Genomic DNA, 13,390 nt, shown 5'->3' with positions numbered 1-13,390 from the left:
ATTAGTCTTAAATTTAGTCGACTAAAACTAGACTAAAATTGAAAGGATTTTTTCGACTAAATCTTGACTAAAATTACATTACATTTTAGTCAAAAGACTAAGTCTAAAACTAAATTAAAATGTCTATCTATCTATCTATCTATCTATCTATCTATCTATCTATCTATCTATCTATCTATCTATCTATCTATCTATCTATCTATCTATCTATCTATCTATCTATCTATCTATCTATCTATCTATCTATCTTCCTATCTTTCTCTCTTTCTCTCTGTCGGTCTCTCATAAGGGGCTTCTGAACTGCTCTTTGTCTGACCCGTCACTTAGGACCTGTTTGCCATGGGAGACCCTACCAGGGGCACAAAGCCCCCGACAACAGAGCTCCCAGGATCATTCGGGTGCTCAAACCCCTCCACCACATTAAGGTGGCGGTTCCAGGAGGAGGTTACAAGCTTAAAACACACTCACTCACTTATCAGCCCCTTGTTCAGCTCGTGGTCAACATACGGGACATAAAAATGTACATTTGGGACAAAGAACAATACAAAATGGTGTTCATTCTCTTGCTTTGATCAAAATGTTTTGTTTCATTGATTAAAAAAAAGAGAAAAGGGCATTGTTAAAAAACAGAAAGAAAGAAAGAAAGAAAAAAAGAAAAAAAGAAGAAAGAAAGAAAGAAAAAGAAAGAAAAAGAAAGAAAAAAAGGAAAAAAAGAAAGAATAGAATGTAATTGAGATACACACTGTCTACTTTTGTTGCTTGTTAATCCTTTAGTTGTGATGCATCCCCTGCCTCCTGCGTGTAATAATAAGCCCCCCCCACCTTGGCCTCTACCGCCACCCCTTCCCTCTCTCTTTCACTCTCCTTTCTCTTCTGTCCCCCGCCGGTGCAATAATGCAGTTTAGTCCCTCCATCATCTGGCGTCTCCGGGAGGAACAGCGTGTGCCGCGGTGAGTGCAACAATCAGCAGTCACACCTCAGGAGACAGAAGGGGGCCGGACGACCCCCCCCCCCGGTTTAGAGGCCACTCCCAGCTCCCTGTGAAAGAGATGTCCATGTGTGGAGTGCCAAAACAACATGCTCGGACTCGGATCACAGTCAGTATGCAGTGTATTGACTGTGTGACCGTCTATCACAAGAACAGGTAATTCATTATTTATATATACGGAGTCGAAACAATCATACCTCTCAAGCCTTTGATAAAAAAACAACAACACAAAAACAAACAGCCCCGCCCCTTAGCAAATATTAGCTAGGCCTGGGAAGAAGTAGAGTAAACACTGGTCATAGCGGGGGAGAAGTGCAAGTTAGTAACTCTTTTTGATGCAATAGCAGCGCAATATCCTCCAGATTGAGTCAAAATTGGTTGCAATGTGGAGAGGAGGAATATAAAATATGCAACGGAGGGGACTCTACAACAATCGAAACCAAAGCATCAGTCTCGTGAAATCGGAATCCCTGGACCCCTTAGTACATTAAATGCAACCGGTAGGAACTATTGCAACATGGTGTGATTGGACAATGACGTTTTGGGGTTTTGCAAAAGGTCAACTGGAGGAAGCAGAGGGACAGAACAAGTCATCCTTCAGTCAGTTGGACCTGGCACTGATCGAGACTCAAGGCAAGGCAAGACAAGTTTATTTGTAGAGCACAATTCATACACAAGGCAATTCAAAGTGCTTCACAGTTGCATAAATATAAGAAAACAAATACAATCAATAAAAAACATCAACATAGAATTAATCAATTACAGTAAGAGGCAAGAGTGTAGATAAAATACTTTCAGTTATATGCATTTTTAAGTCTTGTTTAGATTCGCTCTGTCTTGAGAACTATTTTTAAGTCTTGTTTTGACTCGCTCTGTCTTGAGCATTATTTCGCTCTGTCTTGAGCACTATTTTTAAGTCTTGTTTTGACTCACTCTGTCTTGAGCACTATTTCGCTCTGTCTTGAGCACTATTTTTTAGTCTTGTTTTGACTCGCTCTGTCTTGAGCACTATTTCGCTCTGTCTTGAGCACTATTTTTTAGTCTTGTTTTGACTCGCTCTGTCTTGAGCACTATTTCGCTCTGTCTTGAGCACTATTTTTAAGTCTTGTTTTGACTCACTCTGTCTTGAGCACTATTTCGCTCTGTCTTGAGCACTATTTCGCTCTGTCTTGAGCACTATTTTTACCTGCTTGTTCACACAAAGTTACCTAACCTCTGTTTTTGTCGCTCCTTCTCCTCTGGACATCAACATAAAAATTAATCAATTACAGTAAAAGGCAAGAGTGTAGATAAAATACTTTCAGTCATATGCACGGCCAAAAAGAACTGTTTTCAGCCTGGATTTGAACATTGTCAGAGTTGAGGCCTGTCTCACATCCTCGTTTATTATTGACTCTGGGAACCACCAGGAGACCCCTCCCTGAAGTTCTCAGGGCCCGAGATGGTTCATACGGCTCTAACATGTCAGAGATGTACTTTGGTGCTAAACCATGAAAAGACTTGCAGCCTCCTTCCTGACATGTGTTGTATCTCAATCCAGGTCTGTCTTAATCTTGAACCTTAAAGGAATAGGCCACCGTTTTTACATACTAAGATATGTTCTTACCTCACTTTAGACGTGTTAATATATCCCCGTCTGGTCTTTGTCCGTGCGCACTGTCACGCAAACGGAGCACATACGCAGCCTCTCCCACATGTCACATAGCTCCGAAAAAGCTCACGATAGAAGCTACCAAGCTCTTCCACGTGTTCCCTATTTAAATAAAGTTACGTGAAGTGTTTTCATGCAAAGTATATTTACACAGAAATGTAGCATGTCGATTTTATAAGCAAATAAAAAGGGGGACTATATTGTGAGGCGTAATGATACGAGGAGCAAAACGTCCGCGCAGTAACTCCTAAAGACTTCCCCCGCTCACTTCCGTCAATAACCTTTAGGAGTGGGACAGAATCTTATAACGGATGTTCTAAAAAGAGCCTGAGCATATACAGGACTACAAATAATCATTACTGGCATCATGTCGAGTTAGCAAATACTGGCAAAACCCTGTTTTTGGAACGGAAACATGTTGCTGTGAAATGGAAAAGCAATTCATCACAATTTTCTCTTGATAATGTACTTCTTACATGGAATAGAGGGTAAATGCAGAAAATGTAAGGTCTCCTAGTAATTATAACGCTTCATTTCATGTTACGACCGTGATCAGAATTTACAGTGTACACTTTGTTTGCGACACATTCAGGACCAGCCTCATTTACTCACAACAGTCTTACATAGTCCTCTGAGCTGATATCTGTATGGCTTCTACATGACTTGTTGGATTTACCGCTATAGCTTAAGCACCGATAATCTTTGTCAAATCAAAAATGGATTACATTGAGTTTGATGATTAACCTGTGTGTGACTTCAGGGAGATTTCTCGGAATAATTATTGGGGCCTACATATTTAAAAGAACCATAATATTGAAATTGAGTTGAATTTATATATATACTAATGTAAACACTCTGGGACTCTTAACATTATTTATGAAAGAGAGAGAAAGTCACTCGGTCTACAGCAGGGGTAGGCAACGTCAGGCCCGGGGGCCAAATTCGGCCTTCCAGCATAAAACCTTTGGCCCAAGAGAATTTTGAAGAAACATTTTTTCATAAATCAGAGACCAAATACATGAAAAGGACTCTAAAATGTGGAATGTGTGTCAATATTTTCACATTTCCCAGCAAAGCATCCCATTATGCCTATATATATATATATACATATATATAGGTCACATATCATGAGCAAAACTTATATTTGTAGAGAAAAAGTGCGTTACTTTGGGCTAAAATTGTGAGTTTCGGTCCTTGGTGTTTTGGAGATGAAGAAAATTGGCCCTCCATGACACAAACTTGCCTACCCCTTGTCTACAGGCTGAAACCCTAACCCCCCCCCCCCCCAAAAAGAAACATTTCCCCCAATTTCTACCACATTAAAACCAGCTACAAAAACCCTCCTCTGCTGATCTGGTTTAACGATGTGTGGATGAAAGGGGAAAGTTAAATGCTCTGTTTTCCCATACACTTGACTGGTGCCCTTGACAGTCTTTACAGCCTGTAATTATTACTCACTGACTGAAAATGCATCATTAATTGAGGCTGGGTTTACCTATATCATTAGCCTTGACGTCTATAGTTTCATTTTCAGCCTGTCTCCCATTTTAATAGCTTTTTCAGCCGCTCTTCTCCGCTTGTCTCCTTGCCCAGTGGCCTGTGATTAGCCGTCCATCACTCTTTGTCTTTCTTGGCCCGGACCATTCTAAATACCTAGGCTATTCTCCGAGCGCCGTCTCTACATTATCGACCGATGACTCAACCAAAAAGATCTCTATGCGCTTTTGGCATTTTACTTCTCCGTTGTCACCGGGTACTTCTGTATGTGTGTGTGTGTGTGCGGAGAGGGAGAAAGAGGCGACAATGCATTGAGCCTTTCAGCGACTGTGCAGCCAATCAATGCGGGCTTATCGGGATGTGCTGTGCTGCGGTTGTCTGAATCCGAGGGGCAGATTCTGCTCTGTCTGGGCTCCACGCAACACCGGGGTGGAGAGGGACCAAGCTTAACAAGTCTCCTGCATGAGTGACCAAGAGAGGGGGAGAGAGAGAGGTTCTTTTTTTCTTCTCCAGATAGAAAAGGCCTACTGCAGGGGTAGGCAACGTCTGGCCCGGGGGCCAAAACCGGCCCTTCATCATCAAACTCTGGCCCTCGAGATGATTTTGAGAAATATTATGACCCAAATCTAAGTACTCTAGAAAGTACCCTAATGTGAAAAATACTGTCAATTCCTTAAAATGTCTTAGCAGAGCGTCCTTTTAGGCCATAATCCTAAAAGAATGCTCTAAGAATACCAAGAAATGACTTAAATCTACTTGAATTAAGAGATTAAATCTAAAGATTGAGTAGATTTGGTCTGGCCTTAAAGCAGATATAACCTATTCTTGCCAATGGAACAAGCACAAGTTTTTTCTTAATTCAGATTATTTTGTAAATTTTCCAGTGAAAAAAAAAAAAAAAATGCAGTAAAAGTGAATTTGGGGGATTTCTATTTGTTCCATTGGCATTGGTGTTTTTATCTGATCTTAGATTAGTTCAAACAGACTCAAAAAAACTTTATTCAAGCGAATTTTAATAATTTATCTAATTTAAGATGGACATTTTTCCAGTGTGTCTTATGTACAACACTGGCACATGTAGAAAGTGATGCTTTACTTCTATTTGCTTTAATTGGAGGGTCCGGCCCTTGGTCTTTTGACGATGAAACCCGGCCCTCCACCGAGTAAACTTGCCTACCCCTGGCCTACTGTGTTCTCATACTGTATACCGCCCGGCGTCAGCGGAAGAATAAAAAAACATCAAATATAATTGTATGGGAGGTTTTGGGAGTGTCCTGGGAATGTAATTATTGCCCTCATGCCGTGGTCTCACTGTGGCACTGGGGGGCCAGGTTTATGCATATTTATGTGACCCACATTGAGGGTTGCAAAAAACAAATTTATTGAAATGAGTTATTTTTATGTATTATGATGATTTTATGTATTTTACATTTTAGGGAGCTAATCAACAAATTAGAACAAGCTTACTTTACAGTTAGGTTCAGGCGAGTGCACAATTTATATCTATTTTAGGACCCATTTTTAAGTCCTTATTCGCTCCGTATCTCGGTGATACTTAGGAGGTCAAATATTATACTGTATGTGGAGATACTTGAAGGCATTAAGTATTAAAGGAACGGGCCACCGTTTTTCCATACTGAGATATGTTCTTACCTGAGCTTAGACAAGTTGATACGGACCTGTCTGGTCTTCATGCTAGCAATGTCTTCAGTCGTTTTGCGTGACTGAGGGCACGCACAAAGACCAGACAGTTACGCATCAACTCGTCTAAGCTCAGGTAAAAACATGTCTCAGTATGGAAGAATGATGGCCTGTTCCTTTAAGAAACATTAAGTAAATATACAATTTTCTGTCATCTAACTGATCTGATTTGAATTTCCTCCTCACTACATTGTTGAAATTGTAAAATGCATGATTCATTTTATAGATGTAGCAAAAATATGATTAAATATCAACATTACCCTATTTTCATTTACGCTTTTTATCTTGTTTTTTTTTCTCAGCTTGTCAAAGAAAACCAGGCCACACTGTGATTTCGCTGTCATCATTGAGTGTGTGTGTGTGTGTGCGTGTGCGTGCGTGTGAGAGAGATTGATGCACTTAGGCTCCCCGCCACCAGTCCAATTGTAAATCCAAACCGTTCTGAGAGCATTAGGTGCGCGGGCCTCAAATCTCTGTTCTACTTTTGTTCTCCTTTTCCCCCCGACCTCTTCCAAAAAGCTTTTCCTGCAACTTCCTGGTAACTATGGCAATCTCCAAGGCAACAAGTTGACTTTATTTTCGGAGGTAGTTGCTTCTTTTGTGTCCCCGCTTCCTGCCCTTAATTTCCTTAAGGCTCAGGCGGAGCCAAGATCCTTAAAGCAATTACAAGCGAGTTAGAGGGGCTTTTTAGACGCAAGGCATTGTTATGTTTTTTGGAAGGACAAAATCATCATTGGAGAAATATCTGTTCTTGTTGGTGAGTAGATGTTTGAGCAGGGATGGAAAACCGCTTCACAGCTCCATTTGGTCGTTCTCCTCCGGTAATTAAAACCTCCAAAGGGGCAAAGTGGATGTGAAGAGGGTATTGGTTTGTTTCGTCGCAGTATGTGGCACCACATGGTTTTACACGTTTACTATTCCCATTAGGAATGGACCCTGTAGTTGTGGGCGGTGCTCCGGACGTGCAGCAACAGAACGGCGATAAAAAGAACACTGTGGACAAATATACTGCCTTTTGATGGAGTTTAAGAAATTATTCAGAGGTGCCAAGGCAAAACTATAGGAAAGAAGCAGCTAAAAGAAAAAAGCTAAAAACTCTGAAGGAAAGCTACGTGCAGATGTTGTGCTAACACCTAAAATTGTGCTAACAACAGCTAAGCACTATCATCGGCAAAGTCACCTTTTCCAACAGCGGTATGATGTTTTGTAATATTTAATCTCGTATGACCTCCACTGTTTAGGGTTGTCCTTTCTTCTCTGGCAAATCAGAGGCCAGCCGTCTACTCACGTCACGTTAGTGTCCGTTCAGCGCGCTTTGGGTTGAGCTCAGTTTCAAAACTTGTACTTGGTTGGCACTGGTTGACCCTGGTTTGTCCAGTGGAGACATTTGACTTCATGGGTAGACCTGGTACTGGGCTGAGTAGGAAGTGCCAGTGGAAAAGGGGTGTATATGACCCACTGTTCTGCTAGTCCTGGGCTTGTGTCCTGAGCCTTAAGGCGAGACACGGCAGGTGAAAGTATTGATTTTTCACGCAGTGGTCGAAATGGAGATTTTTATCCATTTTCCTCCCTTTACAGCTTAGTTTTCATGCCAGAGTACAAAAATGACAAAACTCACCCCTCATGATGCTTGTTTTTGTTCACCTGTGAGGCGGAGGTAACCCGGAAGTAGCTCCTGCGCCACTTCAAAAGGCTGTCTTTCCCGTGGGTATTCTATTCATTCACAAATACTGACAGATTTTACATCAACATGTGCTGCGAAGGGTCTCCGTGATGACGCTTTAATCCAAATATGGTATTTTTCTTCCTACGAGACGCCTGGAAAAGCCCAAGAAGGTTCCGCGCTTGAGCATTCAGTACAAGACGTTCAGGGCTGTGTTTCTCTGAATGAGGATAAGGCCCCACTTGGGCAGCGGGTGAGCCCTTATAGTCACTCCCACAGACTCCAAACTTTCCAGTCTTGGGCTTAACCAGATTTTTCAGGTTCTTTTCAGAGGGATTCTAATAGGGATCTAGAGGGATCTAATTCTTAGGCGGAATTTTAGTTTTTACACATTTTTTCACTTTCACAGTTTATTTAAAAAACTAAACAAAATATCCCAAATCCCCTCTGAAAAAATCTTGCTAATATGTCCTACTAATATGTAAACCATAAATTATAATCTGGCTCAATCCATTTAGATTTCGTTGCCCAATATATTGGCAATTTTGGCCAATTTCATGCACAAAATGCCTCATTTTTTATATGAAAACATAGAATGACAATATGCAATAATATTGTCTCGCCTTAATGTGTGCGTTTTACTTTTCAATCTGACTTACTTTCCAGTCATACCCTTTGGCTGGCATTCAAATAATAAACAACACTATAGACTATAGAGTGCATGTAAGAACGATGGGGCAAATGACGACTTTATTTGAAACACTCATACCCGCTGAGGTAGAAAAAGCACTATTTTAAATTATCCTTCAGGACAGAAGTGTTGAGACGGGATGGACTTGTAAAAAGAAAGACTGACTGACAGAACAGAATGAACTGCACAAGATGTCCTCACACATAATGGTGCAAAATTGAGCGTGGTAGATGGATGTAGAGATAAAAAGCAATATTAATAAAAATCAAATCATGTGCGCCATGGAGGGGAGAAAAAAAAACATTTGCTGGGACAGTGGCGGGGCGCTGGCGGGGAACGAGGAGGGGCTGTGGTGGAAGGAGGGAGGGGGGAAGAGAGGGAGGGAGGAGTGCAATTTGCCTGGATGTTGAAGGACGCCAACAGGACAAAGGAGAAAGATCGCCAGACTCTAATGATCGACTGTGAGTGTGTATGGGTGAGTTACCATGGTGATGGGAGGGAGAAGGAGGGAGTGGAGCCCCATCAAGTCCTCCTCAGCAGGTGTCCGTCTGCGGGCCCCCCACTGACTGTCCCACCAAATCACTCTGAGTGATCTATCAATCAACAGGCGCCATTACAAGGCGCTTCACAGGTACACACACTTTGGAGACAACTCAGGGGGGCTTTGTTTCTCCTACACTCTAAAAAATAAGTGTTACCGAGACAAAATTACATGGATTCTTCTTATTACATTTGATTCATTGTGGTTTAGATTGTCCAGTTGTCCAGTTAAAGCTGTAGAAATCAGATTATTTTCCTGTTGTAGAGTAAACTTCATTTTCCAGCGATAATGTGTGACAAAATACCAGGAAGTCAGAGGCTACGTTAGCACAGCGTTAGCATTGTCGGACTGCCTCGTTCGCGTCTCGCTATGAACTACGGCTGAGACGAGCTTCTCATTAACTCAAGTAAACAATCGAGATGTCAGAAGAGTCTGTGAGTGTTCGAAACGTATTCAGGCGCAAACAAAGATTTTGCCCGACTACTTCAGACTTTCACGGTTTGATTCTGGCAGCTTTTACTTGCTGCAGCTTTAGCTCAAATCCTGGTGGTCATGAATGCACAACCAAACTAACATGAGCAAAAGCGATAGAAATATGAAATAGGTGCATCTTGCAGGAGCGTGTTACTAAAACATGAGACATAAATTGATGTACCACTAACAATGCAATCCCAGCTCTGCTAGAGTGAAGGGGAAGTAACAACAACGAACGTGTAAAAATGGGTGAATAAAGTTGTAATGTAATAAATAGGAGTGTAAAACAAATAAACAAAGGCGGCAAACTTAAGGCCTATTCATACTCCACAAGACGCGAAAACAAAATGACGTCAATTTGTTCTCGCAGCTCCTGTTCGGCAGGTCTTGCTGACGCATCAGCTCAGTAGAACTTTTTTTGGCGAGGCTGCGAGAACTCTGGCTGTGATTGGCTGGATTTTTAGTGGCCGGGGTTATTTTTGGCAGAAGCGGGAAGCGAGAATCCAATATTTACTTCCTAACACCGGTGCGGAAAACGGGAGACAACGTGGATAGTTTTGAGGCACCCCTCGCGTCAGTAAAATACTTCGCTGAAGGATAACAAGGACACGTACATGGCAAAAAGTCCTGGGGAGAAACACGCGGACGTTTTGGGCGAGGACGAAGAGGAAACAGAAGAGCCTGGCGCTACCTGCGAGAAAGAGGCGAGTGATAAAGAAAAAAGTGGTTCAGGCTCGTGGACAGAGGAATACCAGGCTTGTACATCTTAGACCCTTCATCAATCCACTCAACAAGGTCATGCACGAGCTTAATATAGAAACTGCAGTAACACGTATGACCTGAGGTGGCAGTAGTGAGTATATAATAGCCAACTTGCATCTAGTGCCTTTAAGGTTCTCTTCGGTGTTTCAATCTATTGGCATACAGCTCCATATAAACACAAACTAAACAAACAAATAACTCATGAAGATTAACAAAGCTGACCGAGACTGGCCGAACAGCAAGTGCAAACATGGCCTCAGTTACTTTAACATCTTATTTGACCATTTTTACAACTCTCCACAATATTAGCCAACAATTGTAAATTCATTCTTACTCAGTTGACTGGCAATTTTGCATTATATCCAAAAATCCAACGCGGGAGATTGATTGGTTCTCTTCTCTCATTATTGGCCCTTGCTGCTCTCATCGTCGCTGTGAAATTGGTCTTCGCAGAAATTAAATTGAATGTGGAATAAAAATAAAGATTGAAGTTAGTGAAATCAATATAAACATTCTGTGTAATCTTACCTCTTGCTGGTGTTCATTTCTTTCAGCGAATAATTTTTATAGTCTGCGTCCCCCAATCCTGCTGTCACTGCTTCAGAGAGGAGTGAAGTGGAACAGCTCCAGTCTGTTTACTCTTCAAACTTCAACACAGAACCATTAGGATCTGCCCAGGGGGGGGCATTCAACACAGTCTAATAAAGCCAGAGCAATGGAGACTTATAATCCGGTCTGAACCAGAGTTAAGGATGTTTCACCTGATACAATGATAATCTAGATTAGGGGTGTCCAACTCATTTTGGGTCGCGGGCCACAATGTAAACAGGAAAATACTATAGAGGACATTTTTCCAATAAATGAATAATAATAATGAGCTGTGATTTGGTCAAAGCCCCAACTTGACTGTTGCCTTATCAAAAACAACCGCTTACACTTAGTATATTGCACTTTACAAGCCTAGTAGTTATTATTCATTCAATCCACACTCAGTGGTGGCATAAGCTGTTATTGAAGCCACAGCCGCCCTTTGGCAGACTGTCCATTTACCACCTGGCTATAATGTGTTGTTCATATCCTGATCTCTTATTATATCAGTGCCCTCTGCTGGACATGTGTGAAAATCTTTCCTTCTTTTAACTTTAAGCTGCCTCCTAGTGGCTGGAATGAGCATTCTGGTTTTTCTTTAAAGTGCAACTAAACAGGCGTGGCAGAGCCTTTCCCCACCCACAAACTAAAGTCAAAAATTGCTGAGAAAGGGGTGGTCTCGGAGGCTTTGGGGGAGACGAGGGGGGTGAGTGTGTGGGCGGGGTCTGCTCTGTTGACAGTCTCAGACCACGCCCCTCGATCTGACAGGACTGACAGACGGCTGTTACCGGTGTCACCACTGTGCGCAAGGTTGATTTTTTCGTAGGATAGTTGGTACACTATCATTGCTTGATGTAGCAACTATCCTACGAAAAAAAAAAAAAAAAAGATCACCGCCGGTAGACTACTCGCTCGCTGTCAGTGACTGCGGACAGAGAGAGAGCATCGCACAGTAGCTTTTCCAAGTGATTTATTACTCTACACCACCTCAGCCGAAGTGTGAGCATCGCAGGGGCGCCATCTACTGGTTTGACTGAATGAGCTCAGGCGGTGTGTGCGCGACGCGTGTCCTGGTTGCTACGTGACGGAGGCGGAGGCGTGAATGGGCGGGGCCACAGAGGCACAGAGGCAGAACCACGGGCAGAACTGATGACGTTTTCTGGACGCCGTGGACACACTCTCCTCCAACCGCAATATATCAAATGTAGTTGCTGCGTGAAACCAGTAGAGGTGCTAACCATGCGGTTTTAGACACAAAAGTGAGATTTTGAACAAGTTTGCACCAAATGTCAACATATTGACTGGGACATGTAGCTAACTCTATTCAACAACCATTTAGACCGTTTATCAGCAAAAAAAGTGGATTTGGTGTTTAGTTACTCTTTAAAGATTCATAACTCTGCACAGGAATGTTACTTTTTTTTTACTGGAATTTATGCTCTACATGGCAGTGGCCGGATGAAATCATCTTGCGGGCCGGATATGGCCCGTGGGCCGCATGTTTGACACCCCTGATCTAGATCATATAGAATAAATTATCTTGAATGGTTTGGAGTATTTGAAACTTTTTGAGGAAAACATAAAAATGCATCAGAGATAACTCCCTATTTGAGGCCACCATTGTTAATTTTGCTGAGGCTGTTTTCCACATGTTTTTGAGACAGTCAGTGTTTCCATCTAAATAACTTCAATGAATGATATTGCATCTTTAAAGCAGCTATGTTTATTTGTTTAATTTCCCATGTGCTTATACATTACACTGGGTAACAAAAAACTGTGTGTGTCTACTTTTTTATATATTTTTTTTTATAATTTCAAACATTTTGCAACGCAGACTCTGAAAATGACACCCATTTTTCTATATCAGGTGAGGTTTGTGTGTTGGATGCATTCTTTTATATTGGGGATTTCTTTATTTAGCATTTTTTATACCTAAATATATGCTCAAATGTACAACCAACCCCAGTCTCCCCCTTACTGTGGACTAGAGTGCTGCAACCCGTCCGACGTCCGACGGGACCCGTCGGAACCCGACGGGCTCGGTCGGACTCGGACAAATATTTAGAACTTATTTTCGGGCTCGGGTCGGACTCGGACACATCAGCACGATAATAATAAATGAAAATAAAATGGGTCTGTTTCATTTCATGCATAGCAAGCGTTCATTTGTCAAAAAACTAAATAAATAAATAAATAAATAGAAGATGCGGCATTTAAACCCGCTTATGCACTGCGCAGTGCGCACGCAGTAATGCTTTTAAGAAGTTGTGAACTGCTGTGACAACGAAACACGTGTAGTGACCGCACAGGTAAAACTGTTGCTCCGCGTACGTGCGTGCGTGTGGCCGTGCGTGCTCCGCTCATCTGTGTTGACGTTCCTTATGCCTTTTGATGGATAAAATCTGACTTTTTCCACACAAACAATATCGTATCCTACTGTGTCATTAGGCTTATGGAAATATTGTGATTTTAAATGTGTCGGGCTCGGTCGGACTCGGACACAAATATCTTAATGCCTGTCGGGCTCGGTTCGGATTTGATCACTGCTCTGTCGGACGAGGGCCGGGCTCGGACAGAAAAAATCAGCCCGATCCGCACTCTACTGTGGACAGACGGAAGACTTAAAGACAATTGTCCGAGGGTTAAAAAGTTGACCTGACTGAGCAAAACCAACAGGATATTTGGATTCAGCACATCAACATTGTCCTAAATCAGCTCACAAAACGCAGACGCCAAACTTGTTGTAAACCAGTGTTATGTTTTTGCTATATTGAATAACGGCACATGACTTTGCAGCTATTCTTGAGCCAAACTACTCCATTAGCTAAAAAGGC

This window comes from Gobius niger (genome assembly GCF_951799975.1).
Source record: "Gobius niger genome assembly, chromosome: 2".
In the NCBI taxonomy this organism is placed as follows: Eukaryota; Metazoa; Chordata; class Actinopteri; order Gobiiformes; family Gobiidae; genus Gobius; species Gobius niger.
The sequence above is the reverse complement of the archived record's forward strand: the minus strand, read 5'-3'. Positions refer to the sequence as shown.